At 41.3% G+C, this 25,270-nt stretch overlaps 1 pseudogene; it reads left to right on the top strand.

Annotated features, from left to right (window-relative positions):
* The first annotated feature begins 205 nt into the window (after window positions 1-205).
* LOC109933767 lies at window positions 206-527 on the top strand (annotated as a pseudogene).
* The last annotated feature ends 24,743 nt before the right edge of the window (window positions 528-25,270 follow it).

Below are 25,270 nucleotides of genomic sequence, written 5' to 3'. Positions count from 1 at the left end.
GCCAATGATATGTCTTTGGTTTTCTCAACACTTCACAAGAGAAATTGTAGCGCAAAGTCTAGGGAATGGAGAGTTCTTAAGGTGCGGTGGTAGTTGCTTTGTTTCTCAGCCAAGCAGTCTGGTTCAATTCTCACCTGCTGTCAAGGTATACAATAATAAGTTCATTGAAGCACACTCTATCTCTACTTGGGGACAGGATGGCAAGATGGTCAACATACCAAAGACCAGGAGGATGTACTGCAAGAAATGTCACAGGCACCAGCCACATAAAGTTACACAGTACAAGAAGAGAAAAGATTCCTTATACAGACTGAATAAGAGATGTTATAATAGGAAGCAGAGTGGTAATGGTGGACAGACAATGCCCATACTTTGAATAAAGGCTAAGACTACAAAGAAGATTGTGCTGAGACTAGATTGTGTGGAGCCTGAGTGTCAATCAAAGAGAATGAAGGCCATCAAAGAGGTGCAAGCACTTTGAGCTGGGAGGAGACAAGAAGTGGAAGGGTCAAGTCATCCAGTTCTAAGCTGCAATCCTAGTGGAGTACATAATAAGTTAACTAAAAGCTAAACAGAAAGACTGAGGACAGACACGTATTTCGTAGAACGGTGCTGAGAGATTGAGGATAATATACTGCAGTCACAGTCATAGGGAATGTCATCCATGTCTTTGAACAGGGTCATTTCAGTGCTGCCACAGGGTGGGCATCCAACTGCAATGATTCAAATACGGAATGTGGGGGAAGTGGAAATTAAAATTTGGATTGGAAAAATGATGACAAGTTTAAGGAAATGGTTAGTTGTGTGGAATAGAAACCAAGGCTGTCTTATCATGTTCAGGTCTTGAGTCATTTTAGCCAAAGAGACTGCAGTCTGATGGCACCTACCATGGTTCACTAAGATTCTGGGATGGTTAAACCAGTTATGGGTCAGCACTTGTCAAGTCCCTGTCCATGCAACTTCAGGAGGAAAGACCAGAATCAGGGAGTGGTGATTTGGGGCAAGAGTAAAGGAAGGAGGATGCCCAAGCAAATTAGCAAGTGGAGAAACATGGTGGTGACTGAAGGGGCTCGTGGTTAAGCATTTTGTGGCTTGAAAGTGAATTTTAAGTGATTTTGAAGAAAGCTTTTAATCAACTGTGGATGCCAATAGAGTAGGGCTTGAAAGACACAAAGGACGTACGAGCGGTGAGAGATACAGCAAGTGGGAGAAGCCCAGGCTGTGACCAGTACCGTGGAAGTAAAAAGTTCACAGGAGATAGCAAGGGCAAGGAATGTCAAGGTGAAGATCAAAATCAGAGGTCAGGTGTAATCTAGCACTGAGATATAGGAAGGAAAGAAGGAAAGACTCAGCGAAATCTGGGTGAAGCTTTATGGAGTAGTAGAAAACAAGGGTTTCAAAGGAAAGAAAAGCTGGCACAAAGTGAGATGTTTGAAAAAGAATTTACCAGAGGAGGAAGGAACAAGCTATGGCCTGGTTTCATAGTAACTGCTGCACCATCATTCTCGAGGTTTTGCAGGGTACCAACATTCCCCAGTATGAACGTGCACAACATTTAAGATATACATTGCAGTTAGTAAATGGAAAACCTGATCAATTTATTACATTGTGTCAACAATGGAGATTTGTACTTACTATTATATGAGAATACGGATCTATAGAAGCCATTCTCAACTGCAGTTGAACAGATCTTGGTGTATCTTTACAGGTTATTGGTTCAACAAACACAGATTAAACAAAACCTTGCAGATTCCTCTTTGCAGATGAAAAAATAGATAGCTTTCAGCAAATGTCTATTTCCATTCCTGAAGAATAGAAAAAAAACCTGTTAAAATCAATTTTAATAACTATGCATACTAGGTAGATATGGGCAAGATAGCCCAGGGAGCTTCATCATCTAGGAGAACTTTCAGTTCGCTCCATAGAGTTATAGAATCACACGGCACAGAAACAGACTCTTCAGTCCAGCCAGTCCATGCTGAACATAATCCCAAACTAAACTAGTCCCATGTACTTGCTCCTGGCCGATATCCCTCCAAACCTTTCTTATTTGTGTATTTATCCAAATGTCTTTTAAATGTTGTAATTGTACCCACATCCATCGCATCCTCAGTAAGTTCATTCTACACACAAACCACCCTCTGTGTAAAACATCTGCCTCTCATGTCTTTTTTAAATCTCTCCTCATGTTAAAAATGTGGCACTAATCTTGAAATCCTCCATCCTAGAGAAAAGACAACTATCATTAACTCTATCTATACCTCTCATTATTTTATAAACTTCTATCAAGATGCCTCTCAACCTTCTATGCTCCAATGAAAAAAGTCCCGGTCAATTCAGCTTTTCTTTATAACTCAAACCTTCCATATGCAGCAACATCCAGGTAAATCTCATCTGAACCCCCTCCTGTTTGAAATATCCTTCCTATAACTGGGTGACCAGCACTGGACACAGTACTCTAGAAGAGGTCTCATCAATGTCCTGTACAACCTCAACATGACTTCCCAACTTCAATTCTCAAAGGACTGAGCAATGAAGACAAGCATGCCAAACATCTTTTTAACTGCCCTGTACGTGGCACAAACTTCAAAGAATTATGTACCTGCACCCATAAGACCCTCTGTTCTATAACACTACCCAAGGCCCTACCATTAACAGTTTAAACCTTACCCTTGTTTGTTGTACCAAAATGCAATACCTCGCATTTATCTAGATTGAACTCCATCTGCCATTTTTCAGCCCATTGATGCATTTGATCAAGATTCTTTTGTAATCTTAGAAAACCTTCTTTACTGTCTATAATGCCACCAATTTTGGTGTCGTTGGCAAAATTACTAACTGTGCCTTCTATATTCTCATTCAAATCATTTATACAAATGACAAACGAAAGAGGATCCAGAAACGATCCCTATGTAATACTGCTGGTCACAGGCCTCCAATCCGAAAAGCAACCCTCCACCGTTACTCTCTCACTCCTGCCATTAAGCCAATTATGTATCCAATTGGCAAGCTCACTCTGAATTCCATGTGACCTAACTTTGCTAATTAATCTATCATGCGGAACCTTGTCAAAGACCTTACTAAAATCCAAATAAACGATGTCTACTGCTCTGCTATTAATCTTTTTGGTACCTTCCTCAAAAACTCCATCTCGTTTGAGACACGATTTTCCTCGCACAAAACCATGCTGACTATCCCTAATCAATTTTTGCCTCGCTAAATGTCCATGGACCTATCTCTTATAATCACCTCCAACAATTTACCCACAACTAAAGTCAGACTCACAGGTCTATATTTCCCCAGTTTCTTCTTACAACCTTTCTTAAATAAAGATACATTAGCCACCGTCCAGTTATCGGGCACCTCACCCATAGTTATAGATGATGCAAGAATTTCTGCAAGGGGTCTCAATTTCCTGCCTTACTTCTCACAATGTTCTGGGATACATTAGATCAGGTCCTGGAGATTTATCCACCTTTATATTCTCTAAGAGCTCCCAAACTTCCTCTTCTGTAATGTGAACTGTTTTTAAAACATCAAAGTTTATTTTTCTGCATCCTCTAAACTCCATTTCTTTCTTCACATTAAAAGCTGACACGAAATATTCATTTATTATCTCTCCCATCTCCTTGTGTTCAACACAAAGATAATCTCCTCGATCTTTAAGAGGCCCCGCCCTATCTCTAGTTACCCTCTTGCCTTCAATGCATTTGTAGAATCTCTTTGGATTAACCTCAACTTTATCTGCCAATGCTATTTCACATCCTCTCTTTGCCTTCCTGATTTCTTTCTTAAGAATGCCCCTACACTCTTTGTATTGATTAAGAGATTCAATTGAACCAAGTTGTCTATATCTAAAATAAGATTCTCTTTTAAACTTGACTAGAACCTCAATATCTTTATTCATCCATTGTTCCTTAATCTTACCAGCCTCACCCATCACTAGAAACAAAATGCCTCTGAACTCTCGTCATTACACGCTTGAAAGCCTCCCACTTGTCAGATGTCCTTTTACCTGTGGACAGTGTACTCCAGTCAACTTTCGAAAGTTCTTGTCTCATACCATTTAAATTTGCCTTACTCCAATTGAAAACACTAACTTTTATGGAAGGCTTATTCTTTTCCATAATTGTTTTGAAACTAATAGAATTATGATCACTAGACCCAAAAGTGTTCCCCCACTTTTATCTCAGTCACCTGCCCTGCCTTATTGCCCAATAAAAGGTCTAGTTTTGCTCCTTCTCTAGCAGGAACATCCACATATTGATAAAGAAAATTTTCTTGAGCACATTTGACAAATACTTCACCATCCAAACCTTTTTACACTATAGTAGCCCCAGTCAAGGTTTGATTGAATACTTAGCCATTTCTTAAATAAGTATAAACGTTTCACCTCTGTCAGTTTATCAGGAAGTACATTTCATGAGCTGATCACTCTGAAAAACTTCTAGACAGTAGGCACAAATTCTCCTTTTCCCCATTTGAACTTGTAACTTCAGCCTGGTTCCACCACATCTATTGACCCCTCTCATGTTGCACTCCGACAGGTTCATTTGAACTGGTACGTTAGAATTATTTTCAGCACTAATTACCATTTTTTTTAAACAGAGTTCCTCAATAGCAAATATTGCAAGATGTCAAAATTGTAGAGTGCTGTATGCCACAGTCAGAGGACAATTAGAAGTAGCAACAATCTACTGATTTGTTTTATATACATATATAAGGTGTAGATCGGCTTTCAAAAGGGATGTCAGTGTTAGAAGTTTTAAAAGAAAAACAGACCAAATTAATTCTACAACCATTACCACATGGCATATGAATATTTATGACTTTCTGACTTGAACATTTCAGACGGTGTTCTTTTTCATGAATAAATCAAACACACAGAGGTGCATTTCTCATAGGGAATTTGCTGTACGGGGAGCCAGTGAGAGCCCCAGATTACCCACTTATAGGAGGTCCCAGCAAATCAAGTGCTAATCAGGCTGGATATACTGATTCCACCTGTTGGTCCTTACAAGGGTGCAAAGACAACCCACAGTAGTTTAAAGACAACGCATCCAATATTAACAAAGAAAATGAAATTTGGTATGTCAAATTTACAGTTTGTAAAACCTTAGAATTATTAAACTAAATTTTACAGCTCTCATGCATGCTCTGCATTCTGCTGAGCCCTCCAAGCAAATCAGTTTCACTAGGTCTTTCCCGAGGATGGGGGGCAGTTTAAAACTAGGGGTGAGAGGAGAAAGATTTTAAAAGGTCATGAGGGGCATTTTTTTTCTTACACAGCGTGGTTTATGTGTGGAATGAACTGCCAGAGATAGTGGTGTACGCAGGTACAGTTACAACATTGAAAAGACATTTGGATAAGTTCATGAATGGGAAAAGTTGGAAGGATATGGATCAAGTGCCGGGAGGTGGGACTAGTTTAGTTTGGGAACATGGTCGGTATAGACTGGTTGGACGAAAAGGTCTGTTTCCGCGCTGTATGACTCTAATTATGTTGTCACGCTAGCCTGAAACAAAGACTCCAACTTCACAGCATTTGTCAAGTGATACAAGTTTGTTCAAAACGACTTCATTTTGCAAGATATCCACTACACTGAGCAAAGTGATCACAAAATAGTAAATGATGATATAATATTTGCCTTCACTAACCCTGACAGTCTTCCTCCAAAAGGTGGCCTTGGGTTGGAGGAACGTACAGCCAGACACTTTGCATGCATTACATTTTAAAAGCATGCTTTAAGCATCTCATAACAATACTTACTAAGATATCAGTAACTGTAGAATTTATAGGAAGTACCTATGAACCTTGGCTGTTTTTGACTTGACCAACTCATCACACATTTTTTGCTGACTTAACAAAATCAAAACTAATATCATAAGGTCATTGACCAACCAAAGTACCCAAAATCGTCACTTCCTAGAATCACAGAATCCCTACAATATGGAAGCAGGCCACTTGGCCCATCAGGTCCACACTAACCCTCTGAAGAGCATATCACACAGACCCATTACCCTACCCTATCCCTGGAATCCCACTAGCTGGCTAATCCAACTAGCCTACGAACGAGCACATCCCTGGACGCTATGGGCCATTTAGCATGGCCAATCCACCTAATCTGCACATCTTTGGATTGTGGGAGGAAACCGGAGCACCCGGAAGAAACCGATGCAGACACAGGGAGAATGTGCAAACTCCACACAGTTAGTCGTCCAAGACTGGAATCGAACCTGGGTCCTAGTGCTATGCGGCATTAGAGCTAACCACCACGCTGCTCTTCTGGTAGTCAAAAGTCACCACTATGAATATCTTTACAATCTTCTGATAGCAATCTGTGTTTTTACAGTTAGGAGCTTTAAAAATGCTGAAGAGAAAAAAAAACTATTTATCAAACTTAACCATATGCCTTACACAATCCATCCTAATGAGGATTTAAGACCTCAATTCACTAAATGTTTCTTCACAAATGCTTCTTCATAAATGCACTCCCTCCTCCCAAAAGAATAATCATGCAGATTTTGTACCCATGTCTCTATTACTGTCTTTGGCTTGCTAACTTTCAGGCAATTTTATTTACCCTCAGCTCGGTAAAATCAATGAAACCTATGTAATACTGAATCATTTCAGTACAGGATCAGCAGTGCAGCCTAACTGCACCATACCAAAGTTTATGCTTCACACAAGACTCTTCTCACCCTTTCCTTCTATTATTTTTGAAATACTCATTAAAGGGAAGCTGGTCTTAAGTCTTTGACTCCCCAACATAAACTAATTTATCAATTTCATTCAATCTTAAAAACCTCTATTCTGTCACACAAGGGCAAAAGGTCAAATGCTCCATTCAGTGTTGCATCTGGCTATAATGGCTTCAGTGTGAACTGCTCACTCGCTACTGCTAGGTTATATGTTACTTTGTAGGACTTTGACTCATTCAAATTAATTCAAGGTGGTTTCGTGGGCAACATTGCTGGAGGACTACAGAGCATTAGTATTGTGGAAGCTGTATGTGATAGAGAGTGCTAAGTGCTTACATAATTGAAGGATCAAATCGATGTTCTGCAGTCCAATCATATCCAGTTGTGAATGGTAGTGGGCAATTAAACAATTAACCAATTAACCAGAGTTAACAACTTCACAAATATCTCCAGCAAAGATTAGGGACTCCAGTGCATAAGATCAGGCTGAAGCATTTGGAACCATCATCATCCAAAAGTGCTAAGTGGATGATGTGTCTTGGCTTCTTCCTGTCATCTCTAGCATGATAAGATAACAGCCTTCAGCCATTCCTTCATCATCAATGGGCCAAAATCCAGACTAAAGCTTGGGGCAAGCTGCTGCAAGGCACAGTGGGGAAAGACTAGAGTCAAAGGTCTTTTGGCCAAAGTACAATGGGGGTCCGTTCAGTTATTGGACCCTCCCAGTGCCTCAAGTATATGTAAATAGTATCCTGCATAAGTAAGAAATGCCTTGGATTTGTTTGTTGGAACTATCGGGAAAGCCAAATTCCAATATTTGTTTGTTCTGCATATGCAAAGACTGTACAGAACTGAACTGCTTTAGTGATTGTAACTATACAGAGATTTTTATGAATAAAGTATATTTTTGAAATGAAAATAATCAATGGGTCAAAATCCTGGAGCTCCCTGAGCACAGTGAGTGTGCTTACACCATATGAACTGCAGCAGTTCAAGAAAGCAGTTCACCATCACTTTCTGAAATGTGATAAGAAATGGGTAACAAATTACTGGCCTGGCTAGCAATACTCTCACTGCATGGAGAAAAAAAATATATAGTATGTACTGGAGGAAGGAGAAGCCCAGCTGAATCATTGTAGGTAGCATTGTTAGCTGGAGGAAAAAAAACCTCAATTTTTGTGAGCAGTATGACGTGGAATACATGGCAGCATCCAGTTCCCCTTTAAAAAGAATCATTGTAAAATGAGAATATACTTAAGTGACATTTAATACTCGTTTTCAATAAGTCTTTACATTCACACAGTGAATGGGTATCTTGATGCTAATTGAGGGTACAGAGTGCAAATAGAATTAGGTTTGCAAAATGAAGTGCTCATTAAAACAACCTCTTTGCTTTTCGCTTTCCGGATAGTTTCACTGAATGCAAAGTTCCAGCCCTCACTTCTGCCCCTTTCTCCCTGATTATTCACTGCACAGCGAACAATTTGGTGAACAAACTCTATATTTCTAAATGTGTTTTGGTTAAGGTACACATTCAGATGACCGCTTCCCTCTCTTTTGGCTTTTTGAAACTCTTCCCGTTTTCCACATAAGCCGAGTAGAAGGACACTTGGTGAAGACATTTCCCAGAAGCAGCAGTAGGTCACATGAAGAAAGCTGCAATTCCTGCATGGAACAGGCAGCCCCCGGGGTGAAGGCACAAAGACGGTGCTTATCCTTCCCCATCAAAGAGATCTGCTGTCAACGAACCCAACGTACATTTGGGCTACACAACTTCAAGCTGATACCTTTACAAAGCGATTGTCTTCATTTCCTATCTCTCTTTTTTCTCTCCTGAACAAGTAGAGCCGTCCCTGCAAATTTTGATACAAACTGAGCAAGTATTTTCTGAATATATCAGACATTGCGAACGACACCATCTCCAACTCACCCCTAAACTACCCAATCTGTGGAGTAAACTCCGAGGGTGTGTTTTACCTCTCACGGTGTCTGCTTCTACTGACGTTCTGCCCCTGTTCTCTGGTAATTCCTCCGGAGCGTTTTGAAACAAAAAAAAAGTAGAGAAAACTCAGGCGGATATTACACAGTGTGGGGGAAGGCGGCGCTTCTATGCAAAACGTGGAGTAGAGAAAGCCTTGCCCACACTGAGCTGCTATTAGCAGAGCTGTGTGTTGAAAGGAATTCAGCCTAAAGGCCAACTTTCTTTGTTTTGGGGTGACGAATCTTCCATTCTCGTACACACTCTTCTGGCAAAGTGTTCATACAATATCACATGGAACACCTTGGGGTTCTTTTTGGAATTGTTTTGTTTTTTTTAAACTGGCACGAACTTCCTGCAAGTTACCACGCTCTTCCTCGCTAATCAGGTCACAACCATCTCACAGGACTAATTTATTATATTCATGTATAATTCTGCATAATCCCACTGAAACCAATAAAGCAAATTCTGATGCGTATTTATTTCAATTTATGCTCTTACCCTGTTTCACACGCTGATACATCCAAGCATGCTAAATTCCATGACTAGTACCAGAAGTATCACTGGGTTTAGTTTTACTGAAGGTGACAACACATATGGAATGTTGGTCAATTCTGACAAAATAGAAATAATACTGCATCCACAACTCAGGCTAATGGAGATTTAGCTCAGAGTTAGGTATATTAAACAGTGAATTTCTTTCTAAGATCTGTCACAGATCTCGTTTATAACCACTGTGACTGACGTTGAGTTAGCTGAAGTGCTGTTTGGTTATAAATCTTTGGAGTTCTCTAACCTAAAGGTTGTAGATGCGCTATCATTGAAATAACTAAGGATTAATTAGGAAGATTGTCAGTCTTCACAAATTAAGGAATAGGGAATGAGTGGAGAAGTCATGTTGAAGTCCATGATCAATCATGATCAAGTTGAATGGTAGAGTGGTCTTAGGGAGCAGGCCATATGTGCTATTCTTGCTCCTGTCTCTAATGTGTTGGCCTATGCTTTGTGATAGAACTCAGAGTCCATACAGATGTTAGAAACAAAAACAGAAATTGCTGGAGAAACTTGGCTGGTCTGGCAGCATCTGTGGAGAAAAAGCAGAGTTAAACTTTGGGCCAGTTACCCTTCATCTGAACTGTTTTTCCTGTTCATGCAGATATTACACAGCCTGCTGAATTCACTGTGTAGACAGGCTCATGGAGGCAACAACTGAATGTAAGAGACATTCTGATCTGTTCTATATTCTTCCCTGATGCTGATGGTGATATGCTGATCAAAGTGATCATTCTTCACTCGGGAAACTAGAGATGGATCCAATTCCCATTCAGAACTCATTTAATATCCATATATTAACACCATTTACATGCCAGTGGAAGTTCACTAGACATCAAATCAAAATGTAAAAACATTAGCATCTCACATGATAAGTTATTGTTATTTTCAAACATTGGATTTCCAGCATATAATTAATATTTAAAACTCTATGTGGGTGTTTCCTTAATGTTTTGGGGATCTCCTTTCACAATTTTACCCATTTCCACCTCACAAACTGAAAGTTAATGATCATTATGGTCAGCCTCAAATTTGAACATGCTGCTGAATTCTGGGATTTCAATGTGGCAAAAGCCACTGTAAATGTTAGGAATGTGAAGATTTATTCCCAAGGAGTGTAACTTTACACAGTGGTGGAGAGAAAATTTCTGAAATGTAATCATTTGACAAAAAATTGTCAATTGATGAGGTGATAGTTGAGTAAAATACCTCCAATTCTCTTAACTATCAAGGAAATTCTGAGTTAACACAAACTAAGGTTGTTGTTGAGTATTTACATAAAGACAACCACCCTATGTCAATTTTCTCATGCAGGATGTCAATCTTAATCATATCTTACTGGCATTTCCTGCATTACATGCGTGCACTGTTTCATGCTCTCACTGACTCTTGTAAGGCCTACAGTTTTCAAGATTTGAACCTCTAATCTAGATATTCTTTGAAAATGTGCAATTAATTCGAATTTTAATGTTGCTCAGGTATATATGTGTGGGATTACAGAATGCAACTAGCACAACATGACAGTTGAATAAAAAGGAAGCAGTTGAATATAACCTTGTTCCAACATGCATTCAAATAGCCCTTGGAAAGTGACAGATTTCACTTGCTTGACAGCTTCAGTGGAGTGGGGAGGTGCTCCTGGTGCAAGGTCAGTGAGGACGGAAGAATGTGGCGATAGCTTGGGAAAATGGCATTGAGATAGTCAGTCATGATCTAGTTCAATGGCAAAGCAGTACTAAGAGGCTGAATGGGCTGTTCCTGCTCCTATCTTCAGTCTGAAAATCCATTGTTCACCCCCAAAAACTGCTTTTGTACTTTAGCCAATTTTGTATTCATTCTTTTGATCATGTATGCTTTCATTTTGCCAACCAGTCTATTATGTGGTACTTTATCAAGCATCTGTTTAAAGTCTATGTTGACAACATCAACCACACTACCCTTATCACTATTTTCCATTAGTTTATCAAAAAACCCAATTAAAGTTAGTCAAGCACAGTTTATCTTCTAAAAATCCATTATGTTTCATTGATTCACCTATATTTTTCAGGTGGCAATTAATTTTGTTCCAGATTATTGTCTCTGAGGATTTCCCCAATACCAATGTTAGACTGACTGGCATATTGTTACCCAATTTAACTCTCTCTTCTTTCTCTCCTACTGTGCTGTAAGGAAGGGTATTTCAGGTTTTGGAGCCAGTAACTTTGAAGGAATAGTAGTTCCCAGGTCACAACAAAAAATAGAGAGTAAACCTCCTTCTTTGCAGTAGTTTCTTATAAGAAGAACATTCAGGTAGCTGTAGGTGACCTCAATTTAATGTCCTAGACGAGTTCCCTGCCTGACACCTTACTGTCTGATTAAATACCTCCACTACCGAGCTTGCTGTGGTGAGAGGAACAAGACTGAAACAGTGAATAATTCTTTCAAGGACCTCAATACTTTCATTGAGTTATGAATACAGTAATGGTTTGTACTAAGGTGATGGATTTCCCTATTTTTTCTAACACTAACTCTGCTCCCTTGATCTTGTGTTTCACTACACTTGAGTTCAAGGGTGATTGGTGTGATGGGTGCTGGAGTGGAGGCTAGGTGCCCCTTCCCTATTATAAAGAGTCCTGGTCCCCAACACATTCGCTAGGTACTATTTCCTTTGGGTGGCCCAGTGGCTCAGTGGTTAGCACTGCTGCCTCACAGCACTAGGGACCCGGGTTTGATTCCACCCTCAGGGACTGTCTGTGTGGAGTCTGCACATTCTCCCCGTGTCTGCGTGGGTTTTCTCTGGGTGCTCCAGTTCCCTCCCACAGGTTAGGTTGATTGGCCATGCTAAATTGCCCATAGTGTTCATGGATATGCAGGCTAGATGAGTTTGCCATGTGAAAGGCAGCGTTACAGGGATGGGGTGAGTCTGGGTGGGATGCTTTTAGGAGGGTCGGTGTGGATTCAATGGGCTGAATGGCCTGCTTTCAAACTGTAGATTATTCTTCTATTCTATGATTCCATCAATGTCACCACCGAACAGTTTATATTTAGTTGGGATCTATCATCATTATTCCCACATTGCTCCTTCCCTTGCATCCTCCCTTTTAATTTTCTTAACCTTCTTTCCCATCTTCAGGAGTCCATTTATTTTTAAACTATGTCCCCTAGTTCTTATCTCATGCACAAGTGGCAACATTCTCCCAGCATCCACCCTGTCAAGTTCCTTCAGGATCTTATACATTTTAGTAGGATTACTACTCATTCTTCTAAACTTCAATATATGGAGAGCTCAAACTCTTCCATGTTTCCTCGTCAGAAAATCCTCTTTTTGGAAGAGTCAGATGATAGAGGCTTCTCTGAACTGCTTCAAATTCAATTATATCCTTTCTTAAGTAAGGAAACCAAAACTGTACATATTATTCTAGATGTTGCCTCACAAATATCCTGTATAGCTGTAGCAAATCCTTTTTCTCACTTTTTTATTCTATTCATTTTGCAGCAATTAGCAATATTCCCTTTGCCTACCTAATCACTTGCTGCACCTGCACACTAATCTTTTTGTGATTCGTGTACTAGTACATCCAGATCCTCCGTTACTGCAGAGTTCTGCAATCTCTTTTCATTTAATTTACATTCTGCTTTTCTATTCTTAGAAAGGTTACATATTCCCATAGCTGCCGAATGTTTGCCCATTCACTTGACATATCAACATCCCTCTTAGATCCTACACGCTTTCTTGAAAACCTACTTTCTGACCTGTCTTTGAATCCTTTGCAAATTTAGCTGGAACACATACGATTCTTCCAACCAATTCATTGATATAGATTGCAAATAGTTGAAGCCCCAGAACTGATCCCTCTGGAATTTCACTAGTCATAATCTGTCAAGCCCTTGTTATCCTTGTTCTCTGTTTCCTGTCACATGCCCAATCCTCTTCTCATGTAAATATGTTCTCCCCTCTGCGATAAACTCTTATTTTACATGATAACCTTTAATGTGGCATGTTATTGAATGCCTTTTGGAAATCTAAGTACACCACATTTACAGGGTTGCCTTTATGTATGGTGGACTTTGTGGCTTTGTTTTTCTGGCGCAAGGACTCACAGCAGAGGCAGGGAGTGACCTGAACATTTCCTTTTCTTTTGGCTGTTTCTTTTATTTCTATTTCTGTTTTTAATCATCTCTTTTGTATACTAAGATGGCATTGGAGAATGGTGACCGTACTCTTCGCTGTCCTCCTGTATTCTTGTAATTGAGTACATGTGACAATAAAAATCTAAATCTAAATCCTATTACTTCTTTCAAAACGGCAATACATTAGTGAAACATGATTTTCCTTTCACAAAACTATGCAGACTCTGCCTGATCAGATTATCATTGTATAAACGTTCTGCCTCAGCCTCTTTAATAATGGATTCTAGCATTTTCCCTATGACAGATGTTAGGTTATCTCTCTATAGCTTCCTGCTTTCTGTCTTGCTCCTTTGAACAGAGGTTATGCATTAGCTATTATCCAGTTAATGTTTCATAGTAACTGCAGAGGCTTTGCCTGCTCAGAACAATTAGATTCCAATGGTAGAAATGTTTATTTCACATTTTTTAACTTCAGCATCACAGCAAAGGAATTTGTGAATATTTTTTCAATATGATTCATTTCAGAAGAGTCATAATATCGAACATCTGCTGAAAAGACTGTCTTCCAGTCTCACAAAATCAGAATTATGTAAATATAATTAGAATTATAGAAATCAGGTTATCATAAATCCCATTAGATAACACCATTTAAGGTGTTTTATCAAGTCTGGCTGTTATGACATTTGAAACAAACAATAGGCAATGTTCTGATTAGGCAGAATCTAATTGGGGTTAGAGGGGGGTGCTGGACTAGTTGGGATGTTTATCAAATATTAGTTTAAAAGATTGGCATTGAGAAATGTTCAAATTTACAGAGGATTGACTACAAAAGCTTTTAAAATGGCAAAAATGGAAGAGCAATCCAAGAATGAAGTTCCATTGATAGAAAAGATTACACTAAACTGAAACTTAATAGGGATAGTAGGAACTGCAGATGCTGGAAAATCTGAGATAACAAGGTGTAGAGCTGGATGAACACAGCTGGCCAAGCAGCATCAAAGGAGCGGGAAGGCTGACGTTTCGGGCCTAGACCCTTCCCATCAGCCTTCCTGCTCCTATGATGCTGCTTGGCCTGCTGTGTTCATCCAGCTCTACACCTTGTCATCTCTGAAACTTAATAGGGTCAGATTTTGGCATTAGGAAAGGTAAAGAAAATTATGAAGGACGCAAAAGCATAGCAGCGAAATGAAAATGGGAAGTAGAAAAACTAAGACAACAAGGTGCAGAGCTGGATGAATACAGCTGGCCAAGCAGCATCATAGGAGCAGGAAGGCTGACATTTCGGGCCTAGACTCTTCATCAGAAAAACAACTGCTTTAGGATGAGGGAATAGGTCAAATTGCAAAGAATGAAACGGTGACAAAAATAATCTAGCCCTGAATTTGCTTGCATTGTTTTAGCAGGTTTGTGATGTAAAATGAGAGTGTATTTGTGTTTCTGATGGTAGATTCTAAGGCTTGGCTGATTTCTTTTATGTAACACTACTGGTTTAAGCTCACAAAATGTTCTGGGTCTTTCCCTATGCATGACCTCAGCTGTTCCTGGGAGATTATTAACATCTATTAAGAAAAATAAATTACATTGAAGTTCCCAGACCCTTCAACTTGGAATCTTAATGCACAACCAAAACAAAATACGAGAGGTATACTTTGATCAGTAAGTTTCGCACAGTCAGGCAAGAGAGATCACATCCAGAGCAAGGCAAAACCCAAGTGACTATATTGTTTGGGGAATTTGGAGGCAGCGTGAGAATAGAACTGGTTAATCTTTCTTTTTTTTCACCCTTTTGAAAGTTTAAAACTCAATAGTCTAGTGGAAAGGTTAATAAGGTAGCTGGCCCAGCTGACTGAGGGACAGTTATCAATCACCTGAAAGCTAACACAAAAACTGAAATTGCCGGAAAAGTTCAGCAAATCGAGCAGCATCTGTGGAAAGAAATCAGAGTTAACATTTCTGGTTGAGTGACCCTTCCTCAGAGCTGTTCTGAGGTTCTGGCATCCTCAGACGTTCTGAGGAAGTGTCACTTGACACAAAATGTTAACTCTGATTTCCCTCCACAGATGCTGCAAGACCTGCTGAGCGTTTCCAGCAACTTCTGTTTTTGTTTCTGATTTATGGCATCAGCAGTTTTTTTCAGTTTCCTGAATTGGGCCTTAATAGATGCTAATTACTATTGAAGCTTAACTTGTATGAGTCACCTTAGCTATATTTATGAAACAGCCTGTTACCCCTGGACTGGGTTCAAGTCCCATCTTCTCCAGTGCTGTGTAATAACATCTCTTTACAGGTTGATTAGAAAAAAAAGGTTAATTACAAAAAAACAGTCCTGTTGAAAGTGCATGATCAGTCAGTTTTGCACAGTCAGGAGGAGAGATCACATCTGCAGTGAGGCATCACCTGAGTGAGTATATAGATTGACTAATTTGCAGGCAGTGTGGGAATTTGGTGCAGAGGGGAGAAATGCTTTTTGCTTGCATTTTTTGGCTCATTGTTTATAAAGTTCTTTTTTAAATAGGACAGATTAAAGCCCAAGATCAGGGGCACAGTACAAGAATAAACCATAAATTAATTGGTTGGCGATAGCTACTAATTTGACCTCCAGCTTGAAGGTAAACAGTGGAAATATTTACATGCTACAGACAATTAAAAAAATTGAATTAAAAACTAAATAGTTAAAATAGAGATGCTGGCCAGTTGATGTGTTGTATTTGCATGATGTGGGAGATGGTGGCCCCTGTTACGGTTCATAGTGACCATATCTATAGCAAGTGGTGGTTGCCTGAGGAGCCCCAGCTCAGAGTCTGAGCTTTCAACACTGTGACACATTAGGGAGGGAGAGAGTAATCTGGATGCTGTGTTTCAGGAGGCAGTCACACCTTTAGATCAAGAAGCTTGAATTCAGTCAGTGGTCAGGGACAGGAGGATGTGATTCTGAGTGAGGCAGGTAGAGGGGTCCAGGAGATAGTGTTGAAGGATCCTCAGCCATTGATCTTGTCTAACAAGCTTGAGGTTCTTCATCCCTGTGTAGATGAGAGTGGTGACTGTGGGGAGGATGAGCAAACTGACCATAGCACTGTGGTACAGCGAGGCATTTGAGAGGAAAGAACAAAGAAATGTAGTTCGGAATTGGAGATAATATAGACAGGAGAACAGACACTGTTCTTTGTGGACAGGATTGAGGGTCCTGGAGGCTTTGTTGTCTACCTAGTGCCCGGGTTCAGGATATCTCATCTGGGCTACAGAGGAACTTGGAATGGGAGAGCAGAGACCCAGTTGTTGTGGTCCACATAGGTACCAGCGATTATAGGCACAAACAGGAAAGAATTTCTGCTTAGGAAATATGAACAGCTAGGGGCTAAATTTTAAAAAGCAGATCGAAAAGGTCATAATTTCTGGGTTACTATCTGAGCCATGAACAAATTGGCACAGGGTCAAGAAGACTAAAGAGATCAACGTGTGACTCAAAAATTGGTGGGGGAGAAACAGGTTTGAATTCATCAGACATTGCCACCAGTACTAGGGAAGGAGGGCGCTGTTCCAATGGGATGGGCTCCACCTGAATCATGCTGGGACCAGAGTCCTGGCGAGATGCATAACTAGGGCTGTGGAAATGGCTCCAAACTAAATAGTTGGGTTGGGGGTTTGGGGGAGGTCAGGCTCAGTTGCATTGAAAATAATGGAAAAAGTTAAAGCAGGGGGAGTTCTTAACAGAGATAATTAAAAATTCAAGAATAATTGATCGTACAGAAAGTATGGAAAGGATCAGGAACCAAACTTCAGGTACAGCAGATGAAGGGACAGAAGTGGGGGCAGTCAATGCAGGATTGAGGGTGCTGTTCTTAAATGCATGGTACTTAAACAAAGTAAATGAGCTCGTAGTGCAGACTGAAATTGGCAGGTATGATGTTGTGGGTTATCAGAGACACGGTTGCAAGGGGATCAGGGCTGGGAACTAAAATATCCAAGGATACATGTCCTATTGAAAGGACAGACAAATGAGCAGGGGGGATGGGGTTGCCTTGTTGGTAAGAATTAAATCAACAACAAGAAGTGATTATCGAGTCAGAAGGTGGAGAATCTGTGTGGGTTGAGCCAAGGAACCACAAAGGAAAAAAGACCCTGATGAGAGTTGTGCACAGGCTTCCTAGCAGTAGCCAGGATGTGGAGAAGAAAATAAATCAGGAGATAGAAAAGGCATTGTTACAATAATCATGGGGACTTCAATATGGAGGTTAACTCAGAAACTCCAGTTGATAGCGATCTCTCAAAAAAGAATTTGTGGAATGTCTACAAGATGGCTTTTGTTTTGGAGCAGCGTGTGGTAGAGCTCACTAGGGACCAGGAAATTCTGGATTTGATGTTTAGTGAGGCAGACTTGATTATGGACCTGGAGGTGAAAGAACCCCTAGAAGGCAGTGATCATAATCTAATAGAATTCACCATGCAGTTTGAGGGGGAGAAGCTGGAATCAGATGTAACATATTACAATTGAATAAAGCTAACTAGAAAGACATAAGTAAGGAGCTGGCCAGAGCTGATTGGAAAGTGGGGGGCAGTGGGGGGGGGGGGAGGGGGGTAGAGGGGAGGGGGGGGGTGGGGGGTGGGTGCGGATGCTAGCAGGGAAGACAGTGCAGCAGCAATGGCAGGAGTTTCTGGTGGTAATTTGGGAGGCACAACAGAAATTCATCCCAAGCAAGAAGAAAGACACTGAGGGGAGGATGAGGCAGCCATTGCTGACGAGGTAACTCAGGGACAGCACAAAAGCAAAAGACAAAGTGCACAATGTGGTGAAGATTAGTGGGAAGGCTTTAAAAACCAGCACAGCATAACTAAAAAAGCAATAGGGGGAAGGAGATGAAATACTAGATTGAGCTAGCCAGAAATATGAAAGAAGATTGCAAGAGTTCTTTTTTTATCTTGGTACCCAAAAGGTAAGAGAGGCAAGAGTAGCCATTGGACTGCTGGAAAATAAAGCTGCAGAAGCAGTAATGAGGAACAGAGGAATGGCAGAGGAACTGAGTGTGTTTTTTGCATCAATTTTAACACTGGAAGATCCCAGTAGTACACCAGAACTTCAAGAGTCAGGGGCAGAGGTGAGTGTAGCAGCCATCATTAAGGAGAAGGTACTGATGAAGGTGAAAGGTCTGAAGGATCAGATAGACTAAACTCCATAGTTCTGAAGAAGACAACTGAGAAGATTGTAAAAGTTATTGGTGGTGATCTTTCAGGAATCACTGGAGTCAGGGAGGGTCCCAGAGGACTGAAAAATGGCAAGTGTAACACCCCTGTTTAAGAAGGGAGGGAGGCAGAAGACAGGAAACTACGGGTCAGTAAGCCTGACCTCAGTTGTTAGTAAGATTCTGGTCCATTATTAAGGACTGGATTGCAGAGTACTTGGAAGTGCATGGCAAGATAGGGCTGAGGCAGCACAGCTTCATCAACGGGAGGTTGTGTCTGACAACTCCATTAGAATTGAGTAGTAACTAGCAAGTTAGACAAAGGAGAGCCAGTGGACATGATTTATTTGGATTTCCAGAAGGCCTTTGACAACATGCTGCACAGGAGGCTGCTAAACATGATAAGAGACCATGGTATTAGGAGCAAATTAGTGGCATGGATAGAGGATTGACTGACTGGCAGAAGGCAGAGAGTGGGGATAAAGGGGTGTTTTTCAGGATGGCAGCTGGTGACTAGTGGGTTCCACAGGTGTCAGTGTTGGGACCACAACTATTTACATCTTACATTAACGATCTGGACAATGAACTGAGGGCATTGTTGCTAAGTTTGCCGATGAGACACAGATAGGTGGAAGGGCAGGTAGCGTTGAGGAGCTGGGGGAGATGCAGAAGGTCTTGGACAGGTTAGTATAGTGGGCAATGAAGTGGCAGATGAAATACAACATTGAGAAGTGTGAGATTATGCACTTTGATAGGAGGAATAGAGGCGTATACTATTTTCCAAATGGAGGAAGGCTTCCGAAATCTGAAGCACAGAAGGATACAAGTGGACTGGGAGGCAGGTAATAAAGGCAAATGCAATGTTAGCATTCATTTGAAGAGGGCTCAAACACAAGAGCAGAGATGTACTGCTCATTCGAAATATTTGTGAGCAGTTTTGGGCCCAGTATCTAAGGAAGGCTGTGTTGACTCTTGCAGAGGGCCCAGAGGATATTTACAAAAATGATCCAAAGGATGAAGGACTTGTCATATGAGGAGCAGTTGAGGACTCTGGGTATGTATGCAATGGAGTTTAGAAAGATGAGGGAGGATCTGATTGAAATTTTTAGAATTTTGAGAGGTCTGGATAGAGTGGATGTGGAGAAGATATCTCCACATGAAGAGACTAGGAGCCAAGACCATAGCCTTAGTGAAGAGTTAACAGTTTAGAGCTGAGACAAAGAAGAATTTCTTCAGCTGGCTGGTGGTGAATGTGTCATACTAATTGCTGCAGAATGCTGTGCAGACCAAGCCATTGAGCATATTTAAGACAGCGATACCTTCTTGATTTGTAAAGAGATCAAGGGTTATGGAGAGAAGGCAGGAAAGTGGGTTTGAGAAATGTATCAGCCATAATCAAATGATGGAGCAAATTTGATGGGCCAAATGATCTAATTCTGCTCCTACGTCTTGTGACAGCAGCACGAATTCTTCCTCCACTACAACCAAATCCTTAGCATAGATGTAGAGCTGAAGAGTGACCTACAGAAATACAAAATGTCTTACAGCAGTGGGTAGCAAGCTAAGCAGCAGGTGCAGGCACACTGGAAGTCATGGACCTCAGCCAATGCATGAGCTGACCTTAGACGATGGTCCATTGCAAAACGAAGCTGAAAGCAGCATCATGATGACCCAATTGCCCTCTTCAGGGATTCATAGCCTTTTTAATGGGAGCAGCTGAGATTTTTTCGAAAAGGTTTAAATAAATCCTGCTTCTTGTGATATTTCCATTTCAGTGTCACATCAAGCTCTTCACTCATCAGAAGACAATGACATCAAGGAGGAGTTTCCAGCTGCATGTGCTGTACAGCACTAGTTCAGGAACAGAGATGGTTTGCCCAGGTCTGTAAAATGAAATGTTGAGAAATGGTCCAGCTGCAGGGGCACACCTTGTAGATTTTATTGGTAAATCATAATAAAAATTTTAGTAATAATGTTTTCCACTTAATACAAGAAACAAAAACTAAAGGGAGACTTTAGCCCTTGCTTGTTGTTTAACCAAGTGCTTGGTAATACCGTGTTTAATATCATGGCTATTGTATAGAAATATACTAAACTGTTTAGAAAATATTTCTTAACTTAGTACTTCAAGTCAAGTGCCACTATAATAATCAACAATTGTCATGCTGTGTGGCATTCTCACCATGCTAAATTGTATAGACTTTGAATGGATGTAGCGTCTCAAGACCGGGCATCACAAGACACTGTAGACATAGACAGCAGCTGAATTCTACTCCTGCACAATCTGCAATCTCATGGCCTGGCATATCCTTCACTCTGTCATTACCATCAAGCCAGGGAATCAACCCTGGTGCAATGGACTGCAGGAGGGCATGGCAGGAGCAGCACCAGGCATACTTAAAGATGAAGCTACAACACAAGGCTACTTGTGTATTAAACAGCATAAGCTGCAAGTGATACAGAGAATTAAATGATTCCATAACCAACAGATCAAACTAAGCTCTGCAGTCCTCCCATATCCAGTCTTGAATGGTGATTGACGATTAAAAAGCTCACTGGAGGAGGAGGCTTTACAAATATTCCCAACACTCAAAGGGGGCGCTCAGCACATAATGTAAAAAAAGACTAAAATATTTGCAACAATCTTTAGCCAGAAGTGTTGAATGTATGATCAGTCTTGGCTTCCTCATGAGGTCCTCAGCCTCACACATGTCAGTCTTAAGCAAATTGTGATTCTCTCCATGTAACATCAAGAAACTGCTAGAGGCATTAGATACTGTAAGGCTATGGGCCGTGATAACATTCCAGCAATTATTCTGAAGAAGTGTACTCCAGAATCTGCCATGACCCGAGCCAAGCTATTTCAGTGCAACTACACACTGGCGTTTACCCAACAATGTGGAAAATTGCCAGGTGAACCGTGTACAAAAAAGCAGGACAAATCCAACTCAGCCAATTACTACCCAGTCGGCTGTCCATCTGTAAGGTGGTGGAAGGTGTCAACAATACTGAGCAGATGCTTCTTCCTAGCCCTAACGCTTAGTTTGGGTCACTCATCTCTTGACCTCATCATAGCCTTAGTTCAAGCAAGGACAAAAGAGCTGTGGTTCTGAGGTGAGGTGAGATTGATTGCCCGTGATATCAAGGCTACATTTAACTGAATGTGACATTAAGGAGCCTCAGCAAAACCAGATTTTCTAGAATTGGGTGAAAAACTCGCTTGTGTTTTGGATCCATACCCAGCATAAAGGAAGATGGTTGCAGTGGTTGGAGGTCAGGCTTCTCAGGTGCAGGACATCTCTGCAGGAGTTCCTCCAGGTAATGTTGTAGGTCCAACCATTTTCAGCTGCTTCATCAATTACCTTCCCTCCGTCTTAAGGTCTGAGGTGGGAATGTTTGTCTATGATTCCGAAATGTTCAGCCTGGATGATTGCAGCTCCTACAGCAGTCAAAAAGCATTGAGGACAAAGCAGCTTGAAAGGTACTACATTTACAAATGTTCAATCTCTCTGCCATCAACACTCAAAAGCAGCAATGTGTACCATCTACAAGATGCACTGCAGAAAGTCACCATAGTTCATTCAACAGCACCTTCCAAACCTATGACCACATCCACCTCTAAGGACAAGGACAGCAGATACATGGAAACATCACCACCTCCAAGCCACTCACCATCCTGACTTGGGAATATATCACTGTTCCTTCATGGTCACTGGGTCAAAATCCTAGAATTCCCTCCTTAAGGGCATTGTGAGTCAACTTACAGCACATGGACTATTGTGTTTAAGAAGGCAGCTCACCACTACCTTCTCAAGGGCAATTAGGGATGGGCAAGAAATGCTGGTCCAACACGCATCACACACATTCCACAAATGAATTTTAAAAATGCATCAACCAAATGGAAACTACATTATTTACAAATAGTATAAATCCATTTTATGTGACAGCACAATTTCAATAATCCTGCTTAGTCTTTTATATTACAGCTACCCTTCATATTGTGCTTTGGTCTTTTTCTGTGTTACACTTGTTTTTCGCTGTGGTTCAATGTGTCACCTCTAGCCTGCTTTGACTAATCCATCCTATTATGTGTGTTAGATCTTAAACATGCAAACTCTAACTGCGTCACCATGCCCCACCAATTGGAATACTTCAGTTTATCAAAGTACTATCAGATTAATGTTTACCTAGTAATTGACTATTTTTAACTTAGCAGAAATGGGGAAGGCAAAAGATTTCAGCTGCAATGTTTGCTTATTCACTGAAAAATTACTGTCAATGTGAAACTGCTATGAACAAAGTTGACCAAATATTAAACTAGATTTTAAATTAGAAATTAAATATTAACTTAGATCTTAAAGCTTGGACTGTATGTCAAAACAGAATGGACTTCCGGTCTCTAGGTGGTTCCAGAATGATCTCCCGGGGGCGAGGTCTGGAGTCAAGGCCCAGAGTGGACTGGAGGCTAGGTACCAACATGGACTGGATCAGAAGACTGATGTTCTGAAGTTTTTTTTTCTCCATTTTATAATTTATTTCTAAATCTACAATGCTGGACTTTTTATAGATTCCCTACAGTGTGGAAACAGGTCCCTCAGCCCAACAAGTCCACACTGACCCTCAGAATATCCCACCCAGGCCCATTCGCCAAACCCACCTAATCTACAATAAGAGATAACAAGGTTGTAGAGCTGGATGAACACAGCAGGCCAAGCAGCATCAGAGGAGCAGGAAGGCTGATGTTTCAGGCCTAAACCCTTCTTCACCTAATCTACACATCCCTGGACACTATGGGCAATTTAGCATGGCCAATCCACCCAGCCTGCACATCTTTGGACCGTGGGAGGAAACTGGAGCACCTGGAGGAAACCCGCACAGACACGGGGAGAACGTGCAATCTCCACACAGACAGTTGCCCAATAGGGAATTGAACCCAGGCCCCTGGCACTGTGAGGCAGCAGTGCTAACCATTGAGCCACCGTGCCACCCTACTGAACCACTGTCTTTCCAAGAACTGTAACTGAAAAAGCTGTACATAGGAACCTTTGTACCTAAGATGGTGCCGTAAGTGGCAACTTGTATACTTTTCACTGTACTCTTTTGAGTACATGTGACAATAAAGCTAACGCTAATTCTAAATTCTATAATCATGATCCTGAACTTGTGATCTCTAACAATGACACGCTTAGGATATCATGTGAGACTTTGAGCCCTATTTTTCAAATGATCTTGATGTAGTCAATATAGTTAAGGGAGTTGTATGTGATATGGAAGCTGAGGCTGCACATTGTAAGGAACAGCTTGGAGTTGAAATATCAGCAGAAGTTTGATATTTGTACATTTTTTTCCCACCTGTCACCTCCTATGCTCACTGGTGCACACTCCACCAACGTATTGCAAGGTTGTTAATCCCTTGGAAAATTTCAAAGCTAGAAAGGTCATTGAAAGCAAGAGATCTGAATGTCAGCCTATGAGTTGGCATTAAGTGGGTTACTCATCGCAGATAAGAGAGGCAAGCTGACCTTGGCCACCCCATCACATTTAGCCATGGCAGCAATGTGGAAATAGTTTATTTCCACAAGGAGGGATTTTGGCAGGAAAGCAACCCCAAGCGTGCGCAGTCCACTGGAAGTACAATATTGCAAGGGGTTAGAGTCATAGAATCCCTATAGTGTGGAAACAGGCCCTTCGGCCCAACAAGTCCACACCGACCTCAGACATCCCACCCAGACCCATTCCCCCTATAACCCACCTAATCTACACATCCCTGAACACTGTAGGCAATTTAGCACAGCCAATCCATCTAGCCTGCACATCTTTGGACTGTGGGAGGAAACCCACACTGGCACGAGGAAAATGTGCAAACTCCACACAGACAGGCACCCAAGGGTGGAATCAAACCTGGGTCCCTGTCACTGTGAGGCGGCCAGTGCTTACCACTGAGCCACTGTACCACCCCATCAGCTTTGAAGGAAAGGAGACAATGCCACTAAAATGCTGATATGAAATAAAACTGAAAATACTGGAGAAATTCACCCGCTCTGGCATCATCTGTGCAGAGAGAGAGAGAGAGAGACAGCAGGCTGAGAGTTCCCTGCTCCTGAGCGACATGGCCAATGGTGGGTTGGTTGGGAACATATAGCGATATCTGAAAAATTAGACTGTCAACGTCAAGGAAAAAGGTGTCTGATTTTCCACTCCAGGTTTGAACGACAAGATAAGAATCTCACTGTTTAATGCTGCGAGACTGTTTCCAGATGTTAACATCTCTTTGTTACCTAGTCACATCTCGTTTATCTGTGGTTTACTATTCTCCCACATGAAAGAGAGAAACTAGATTGAACCAATTCCCCACATGAAAGTCAAAGCATGTACCTAGTGACTCCAGCTCTCTGCTTGCTCCTCCTTGCCTCTATCTTGGCCAGTATTGCCCAAAATCTCAGGACACTCCATGGGCAGTGACTGCCCGAATCCGCCACCATCTGTGTAAGCTGGCATCAGACATGCTCCAGCTTCATTGCGTCATCATGACACATCTCTGACTCCCTTTTAGAATACAGTTATTCACTTTAAAGCTGTACTTTGGACTATACTGACACCTCGCATTTTAAAGCTGCCACCAGTCCACCTTGCATGCAGGGACAGGTATCCATGCCATGGATTGGAACAGTGATCATCTCACTCCTCTCTTAGTGCTCCCTCACTCTGCGCCTAACCCTGGATGCTCCCAGGAGTTTGCCTTACCTTTTTG

The sequence above is a fragment of the Rhincodon typus genome, chromosome 10, assembly GCF_021869965.1.
Source record: "Rhincodon typus isolate 14 chromosome 10, sRhiTyp1.1, whole genome shotgun sequence".
Classification (NCBI taxonomy): domain Eukaryota; kingdom Metazoa; phylum Chordata; class Chondrichthyes; order Orectolobiformes; family Rhincodontidae; genus Rhincodon; species Rhincodon typus.
The sequence above is the reverse complement of the archived record's forward strand: the minus strand, read 5'-3'. Positions and strand labels throughout refer to the sequence as shown.